Genomic DNA, 8449 nt, shown 5'->3' with positions numbered 1-8449 from the left:
ATTTAGACATTTTAAATTTTAGTTGTATTGCAATTTAATTGTTTAAAACTTTTTAGACAAGCTTGTGCACATTGGTCCAATTTTTGGCAAAATAGTTTGAGCCCAAATAGGAAACATGACATGGCACCTAGGATTTTGCAAAGAGGGTGGACCCCACCCTATTTTTGAGACACATGTCCTAGGAATTGGAGCATCTAGCCGTCACATAAAAAAAAAGACTCTCTTGGCTGGAACATGCATTGACACTCTCGGCTGCAGCGTTATTCTGTTCGGTTTCTTTATCTTGCATTTCCAATTTCCCCACTTGCTTTAGATATTGTTCGGTCTTCATGTCTTGTTCATTTATTTCGATGTTCTCAATTATGTTTGGTTGTATTTAATTTACAGTATTAGTTTACTTTAATTCTCCTTGCAAAAACACTTTCAACCCCCCCCCCCCACTTTGTGTTAGACCTAATTCTCGAACCACATTTGGTCCTTGAGAGACGACCTAGGAGTCACTTCCTAGCTATACTGCATCTATTTTCATCTTGTCTCTTTTCTTTTCTCTCTTTCAGAACACAACTCTAAGAGACAATATACACAACATATTTACACAAAAAGAAACAAAAAGAGGAACCAACTAGCCAATTCATCTGAATTCCCTCGGAGACCACACTTATTCCCAAAACAATTCCAAAGCTCCAAAATTCCCTAAGGTTAAGGTAATCATGGTTTTTTCACTTAGGGCTAGTGTATCAGCTTCAAAACAAAGAAATGGGGGAAAGTATAGGCTTAAAGGGGCTATCGAAGGATCAAAACAGGGTAGGCTCATCTGGCTAGAGAGGCTCAACAACAAAATTGCCTTTATCACTTTCAAACATGCGCATCAATCAAGAATTATCAACAAGAGTCAAGCCAAGGCATATGTGCAAGCAATCAAGAGACATATCACACACAAGAAAGAATATCAAGTGGCTCAAATTCTCACACAGGGTACTTCTGTCACAATCAATCACCCTCTCAAACATCATAATCATCTTTCTAAGCAAAGAAAATCAAAGATTTCAAGCCAATGAGAGTATCAATGGAGTCAGAGACACATCTTCAATCTAAACAAGGTCCAGAAATCAAGAGAAACATGCAAAACTGTACACAAGACACAACAAAAACTACCTAGAAAGCAAAAAATTTAATGCAGAAAACATAAACTAATCAAAGAAAAATTAGAATCTCCCCCAATAGACCACATTTAAACTACACAATGTCCTTAGTGTGTCACAATCATCAGATAAGAAATCAAAATAATCAACAGATCATGGACAAGTGTAATAAAAGTGGGAAAGGGAGAGAAGGAGGGAAAAGAAAACTCCCCTGATCATGGTGGCAGTTGCCAATTTTGGACTTTCAGGGAGATCTCTTCCACCACCGGATCCAACAAAGATGTCTTGAGGAGGAATTTCTTCAGTCTCCAGATTTGATCAAGCAGGGAGATGTCCTCCACAGCTGAATCTAAGAAGCAGTGATCGTTGATGAGTGGGTTCAGTTGGTGCCTATTAATCTTCAAACTATCGGCACCTTTGTCTTCCACCATGGCTGTGTGTTGGTCAAATTCATATGTACCTCCTGCAACATGGTTAGTGCAATATGGTTCCACAAAAATAACATGCAAGGGCATAACACCCAATATCAGTGTAACAAGCTGAACCCCAAATATACCCTCAGAACATGAATCAATCTCAAATGTAGAAACAATATCAACAACAGACTCAGATTCATGTTCAGTGCATGGAGAACAAACATTCAGATGCGATAGCAAAGAGCGGTTCTCATCATGCAAAGAGGGGGAATGAAAATCATGCTTATCAACAATATAATCATCAACATACCCATCATCAGTATAATCATCAACAACAGAATCTATATCAGGTATGTTTACCTCCACTTCCCTAGATGTGGCTAAAGTGGTGGCAGGTGAAAGTGGTATCACAGTTAGTATCACCAATCATAAAGTTGGAAGCTGGTTATATCACAGAATTGATCTCAACACAAATAGAGCAAGAACCAACTTCACAACCACATTTAAAATTTTCAGAAAACTGTGAAAGATCAAAATTTAATCCCAAGTCTAAAGCATCTTCAGTTTTCACAGTTTCTCTATCAAAATCAGCACTAACAAGTGAATCTGAAGCAGAATCAAGAATATCTGAATGCATGAACAACTCAGGAAAATCAAGTGGGATTTCAAGTTTAGAGAAAACCTGGGTTGATTCATGATTCATCTCACNNATAACAGCAGAATGATCAACTGCATCCTCAGGCGCAAGAGCAGGGACATAGGAGTGTAGGACAGTAGATGGTGCACTAGTAGGCTCATGACTCTGCTCCTCATTCCCTATGCAGGTGACACTGACATCATCAGTAATCTGAACAGTCTGAATTGGAGGTCCCTCTAAAACACGAGACTGTTCCTCAACGGCCTGCCTGGCTATCTGCCTCCACAACTCATTCAATGTTGGCTCAGAAGAAGTAGAAGATTTGGATGGTGGTCGGGCAGATGCCTCTTGTTGTTCCTGTTTCCTCTAATTTTTCTGTTGTGGCTGCCTGTTATTGTAGATGTTGGTAGCATAAGCTTGAGGCTCATCATGAGATACAGGGTGCTCCGAAGAAGGACAAGCATCTATATAGTGGTCACTGGAAGAACATAAAGCACACAACCGTGCAACAGATGTAGATGGAGGTTCTAGTCTCTGGTTGGATGCCAGCTGTGTCACCAAACTCTCAAGAGAATCAAGCTTGCTTTCCAATTTCCTACCAACAGCTGATAAAGAATGGGTAGGCTCATGAGACTGCAGCTGCTGTGGTTCCTGGACAGGTGGAGAAGGCATACAAGGAGTCTGGAATAATGGTTCTTGATATTGATGCTCTGAAGTACCATACCATCCCAAGTTAGGATCAGTCCACCCAGGATCATCGCTACAACCATACCGCACAGGGAAGAATTTGTCAAGAAACTGATGCTCAAGATCTTCCCAACAGGTGACGGATCCAGGAGTAATACAACAACACCAATCCCTTGTCGCTCCATGTAATGAGTGCTCAAATGCCCTTAAGAACATGTCCTCATCCGGGACATTTGGAGGTTTCATTGAAGAGCATATGGTGTAGAACTCCTCCAAATGTCTATATGGGCATTCACCTGTAAAACCATGAAACCTAGGCAGCAAATTTATCAGTCCAGTGTTGAAAACACAACGAATATCCTCCTCATCAAGTGGAAACGGCTCCCTAGGAGCACTCTCATGAGATGGAGGAGGAATCGTTCTGTTCTCAACATAGAAATCAGCAGAGTATATATGAGAGCCATACTCAGAGTCAGATGCAGAAGGAGAATCATAATCATAGACACAGGCAGAAGAAGCAGTGTTCACATAGCCAAAATAGGTAGACATGGAAAAGAAGGGTGAAAATAAGAATGCAACGAAAATATGCAACTAAAGCTACCTAAATGCAACACACAATGACGAACACACAAAACGGAACATCACACTCACAACGCAAGACAAAACACAACACACACTAACACAACAAAAGACCTAAAACCGAACCGTTGGTCCCCGGCAACGGCGCCAAAATTTGATGGGTTGTCGCACCCCATACAAATTTGATTGCATACGAGAAATGCAGTATAATGCTAGGAAGTGACTCCTAGGTCGTCTCTCAAGGACCAACTGCGGTTTAGAATCAGGTCTAACACAGTGTGAGGGGGGTTTTGAAAGGATTGTGAATGCAAAAGAATAAATTAAAACACATAATCATTAAAATGAAAGAAAATATTATATGCCTAACACTGTAACATAAATATCTAGCACAATTAAAATTGTTAATATGCATCACTAAATTAGAAACAACATAAAGCCCAACTCAACAAACTTTATAAAATTAAATTAAAGTAAAAGAAATAAACAACACAAATTACCTTTAGCAATTAACCAAATTAACCTATGGCATCTACCAAATAAAATTAAAATTGCAATAGCCTAAAAAAAAAAACTCTTTGCCGTGACATTCTCCAAAAGCAAATTAGATTGAAAGTGCTTCCAATAAATCAACGTGTGCANACTCCAAATGAAATTGAAATTGCAATGCTCCTAAAAAGAAAGCTGCAGCCATGAGACTCTCCATTCACGCTAATACCACTTGCTCCAAAGAAATAAAATGTGCTTCCAAAAAGTCTCTATCACCAAGGAGAAATGCCTACCTTCTCCTACCTACTCACCTTGCTAAAGAATGACTAGTTCTCTTTCTTCAAGCCAAAAACGTGTCTCCCATTTTAACCAACGTTGCAGCCCCTTCATCATACCAATTGAACAAATGAATCTCCAAGCAAGGACTCTCTCCATTGATACCATTGTGGGCCCATGCTCTACCTAATCACCTACTACTATCTAATTAAGCTAGCTTCTTCTATTACAAAGGAATAATGCAAAAGAAAAGCAAAGAAACACTGCCAACATTATTTCTCTGGCTGCCACCGTCCCATCAGCACACACTCCACCTAATATACTCTTCATCTCATGAAATTGGAAAGACAACTCCAACAATTAGTCACCGTACTACACTGCTCAATCAACAATGAAACACTATTCCATTTCCTGCCAAAGCAAAGTGATTAAATGTGTGCATTCTTCTCTGAATGTAACAACTACTCAAGTAAATGCAAAGGAAAAAAAATTAAAATATAGCTCACCTATCAACAGCGGGAACGAGGGGGGAAATTCTCTCTTTCAATTAATTTAAGCAGCACAAAATTTCTTCACTTGCATCACATCAAAATGCAAAAGTAGTTGCTACAATATTTTTTTTTTTCAACGAGAAATTAAAAGGCAATGATCCAGTGCTAAGAAAAAAAACGTTGCAGCCAATTTAATGTTGTCAGCCGAGAAAATGATTCAAGCAGATTCAAGAAGCCAAATTAATGTATAAACCCAAGTCAAAGTAAAAGGAGTAGCTATTGGAAGCCTTCCATTCAACCAAAATCATCAAATGAGGACATGGTTCCAAGAGAGAAAACGTTACAGCCCAAAAAAATAAAATCTGCTACCGGGAGAGTATGTGCCTTCAAAGTGACGACTCCTCCCTTTTTTTTCCTAGGATCAAGTGTCTCAAAAATTAGGGTGGGGTCCACCCAACCCTAGGGTGCCAAGTGTCTATTTTTTATTATTGGGCTCAACAACAAATACCAAAAATTGGCCCACAATGTCAAAGTTTGTCTAAAAATTCTAAACTACTAAATTAAAATACAACTAATTCTAAAACGCTTAAGGAAGAGTCTTGATTTATTTTGTCTTCATCCTAATGCTCCAAAATATATCTCCAAAATTTTCCCTGCAAATAATAATGCAAATAACTAGCTCAAAATATTCAAATTAATTAAAATTAGAATTTTCGGTCAAATTAAGCACTATTAGGAAAAACGGTAAAAAAATAGGACAATTAAGCACAATTCCCTAATTAATCCTAGCACAATAAACTAAGTAAAGTCGAGAAAATATTGATTCATCAGGATGATCAACAACTACATCATTAGATAGTTGATTTGACGGAACAAGTCAAAAGTGTGAATGAAAAGTTCGACAAATTTTTGAAGAAGTACGATTCCAAGAGCTATGAAGTTACCTTTAGAAATTTAGAGACACAAATTGATAAGGTTGTTGATGAGGAGAAGATAGAGGAGGAAGAAACAGAAAAGTTGAGTGAGGGAGAGAAAAATGAAGAGAGAGAAAACGAAGTGGTTGAGAAAAAAGAAAAAAAGAAAAAATATGTGAAAATAAAGAAGAAAATAATAAAAGAGAAAAAGAGAAAGTTGAGGGAGGAGAGTGAGAAAAAGAGGAAGAGAGGAAAGAAGAAAAGATCATATGCCAAACCCTTTCCTCATCAAAAGAAATATCATAGGAAAGAAAAGAAGTTTAAGTGCTTTATTGAAATCTTCAAGAAATTGGAGATTAAAGTTCCTATGATTGAGACATGGAAACAGGTGCTTGGTGTTCTCAACTTTTTGAAAAAATTCAGCAAGAAGAAAAAGAAAAGAATATCAAGCAAGGGGAGTATCTTTCTGCTTTTATCTTTTCGTTTTTATTTTTGTGTTTTTATTTTTGTGTTTTTATTCTTCTATTTTTCTATCTTTATTTAATATATATATATATATATATATATATATATATAATATCTTTTTCTTTTTTTATTTTTCTATTTTTATTTAAAAAAATAATATATCTTTTTCTATTTTTATTTTTTGTTTTTCTTTTTTTATTTAAAAAAAATTAAAAAAAATGAAAATTAAAATAAAATAATATTTTTACTGTTTTTATTTTTTGGGCTAATTTTGTGCTCTAGTGCAGTGTTCTTTAGTGTGTGTCTGTGCAAGATAAAAATTTGTATTAGGAGCGCAAGACCATCAGGAGGGAGATAAGGAAGGAGAATTGGTTCACCAACATCCTGATGTGAAAAGTGACAATCCCAAACCTGACACACCAGTGAAATTCCAGAATAGGTTATGGGTTATCCAGACTATCAAAGAAAACAAAATTCTTGAGATTGAGGATCCTTACAATTGGTGACAAGGAAATTTCCAAAATTTTATTGGTATCATGGAGGAAGGAAGAACGACAACATAAAATATCAACACCTACTGATGGGTGTTTGGGCTTTATCGGGTCAAGCTAATGACGTTAAAAGAGCACTTGCTAGGAGGCAACCTAGTTTCTAACTTTTTCTTTTTAATTGAATTATTTGTGCGTTGTGAATTTGATTTTTTTTTCTTGTTTGGGTTTTTTTAGGTTAAATGCTGCTTCTGATGGTAGTGATGATAACATCTACTGATGGATGCTTCTATAACATCTACTGATGGATGTTGTTATGAAAGAGGTCGGAGAATAGACATCTACTTAGGGATGTCACTGTCAGCATTTACTGATGAATGGTACTAGGATTGCATCTATTGAGGGATGCTAGAAGATTTAGGTATCTACTGAAGGATACCAGGAAGGTATACCTACTGGTGGGTGTTGGTAAGGATTGCACTTACTGATGGGTGCTAAAAAGATTTTGGGTCAGGCTCGTGATGTTAAACAAGCGCTACCTGGAGGCAACCCGATTTTCTAAACTTATCTTTTTAAATTATGTTATATTTGCTTCTGTTTTTAGAATAGGGGTTCATGTACTTGGTTTAAAACTTATATCTGATGCAATGGGTTGATGATGATTTGTGATGAGTATGCTTGATGAGGCTTTTATATTAATTGATATCGAGATGATATATTAGATGCTATATACAGTTGGTGGTTCAAATTATTGAGCAGGATGTGTATCTATGTATTGGAACTTGAAATTAGCATATGTGAGGCTTTGAGCTCTAGAGTTTTTGATTGAATGATTGCCATTACTTTGAAAGCATGAATGACTTTGCCCAAGTTTCTATGATTAAATCACTTGCTTGCATGTGTCATATGATCAAGGCCATTTTTGATGTAGCCCTTTCTTAGCCAATGCAAAAAGTTTTGTCCCAATTAAAAAGAGCACAATGTGTTCTACCCTTTTTGAACCTAAGCCTTAAACAATATGAGAAAACCCTTTTGCAAATCTTTACTGTGTGGTATTGATAAAGGTTCAAGTTTGGGGCTGTTTGGAAAGTTGAAAAACAAAACGATGAGCATTGAGCTAATGTGTTAAGCAAAACATGAAAAGATGAAAAAGATAGAAAAGATAAAAAAAAAAGAAAAAAAGATAAAATGAGAAGAAAAGCTCAATGCAAAGAAAAAAGAAAGTTGGGAATGAGTGAGATTAGTTGTTTAAAGAGAGTTTGTGTTTAAACTATAAATCTGAATAACTCTCTTAACTCAAGGATTTTATGATCCAGAAAAACCAATGTTCTTCTTAGCCCAACCACGTTACAAGCCATAACAAGTCCTTATGATGATCACTTGCTTGTGAGTATGATTGATTGTGGTTAAATGAAAGGCAAAGTTAATTTGTGTGACATTGTGATAGTAGAGAGAATGAGTCACCTCAATATACACTTGTGTGCTTGAGTGAAACACTTTTCTTGGTGAAGAGTAGTTCAGTTATACATGATTGCATCTGTGCTTGGTTAATTGGTCATTCATGATAATAGCATTTGTTGGAAAGACTGTGATTATGTGAACACTATATTGAGTTTAATGGAAGTAATGTTGTTGACAAATTGGCAAGTGTACCAAATCGTACAAGTAATATAAATGGTAATACCAAGTATCGTTTTCCCAAGAGACTCGTATGGCTTCCTCGTTCGTGTGAATTAAAATAATAAGACTTGAGAAATTAAAATTAATAAATTTGGTTTGAGAGCAAAAATATTAACATGCAAAACAAAGGTTGATTCAATTGACAAGTGAAAACAATGGATGAATGGATGTTGTTGGGTACTAACAAT

General features: G+C 36.4%; 1 pseudogene; it reads right to left on the bottom strand.

Annotated features, from left to right (window-relative positions):
• LOC106758901 overlaps positions 1-8449 on the bottom strand; it is a 53043-nt pseudogene that overhangs the window by 26732 nt on the left and 17862 nt on the right.

Source organism: Vigna radiata, chromosome 1, assembly GCF_000741045.1.
Source record: "Vigna radiata var. radiata cultivar VC1973A chromosome 1, Vradiata_ver6, whole genome shotgun sequence".
NCBI classification, from domain to species: domain Eukaryota; kingdom Viridiplantae; phylum Streptophyta; class Magnoliopsida; order Fabales; family Fabaceae; genus Vigna; species Vigna radiata.
Note: the sequence above shows the minus strand (reverse complement) of the source record. Positions and strands in the feature narration are given on the sequence as shown.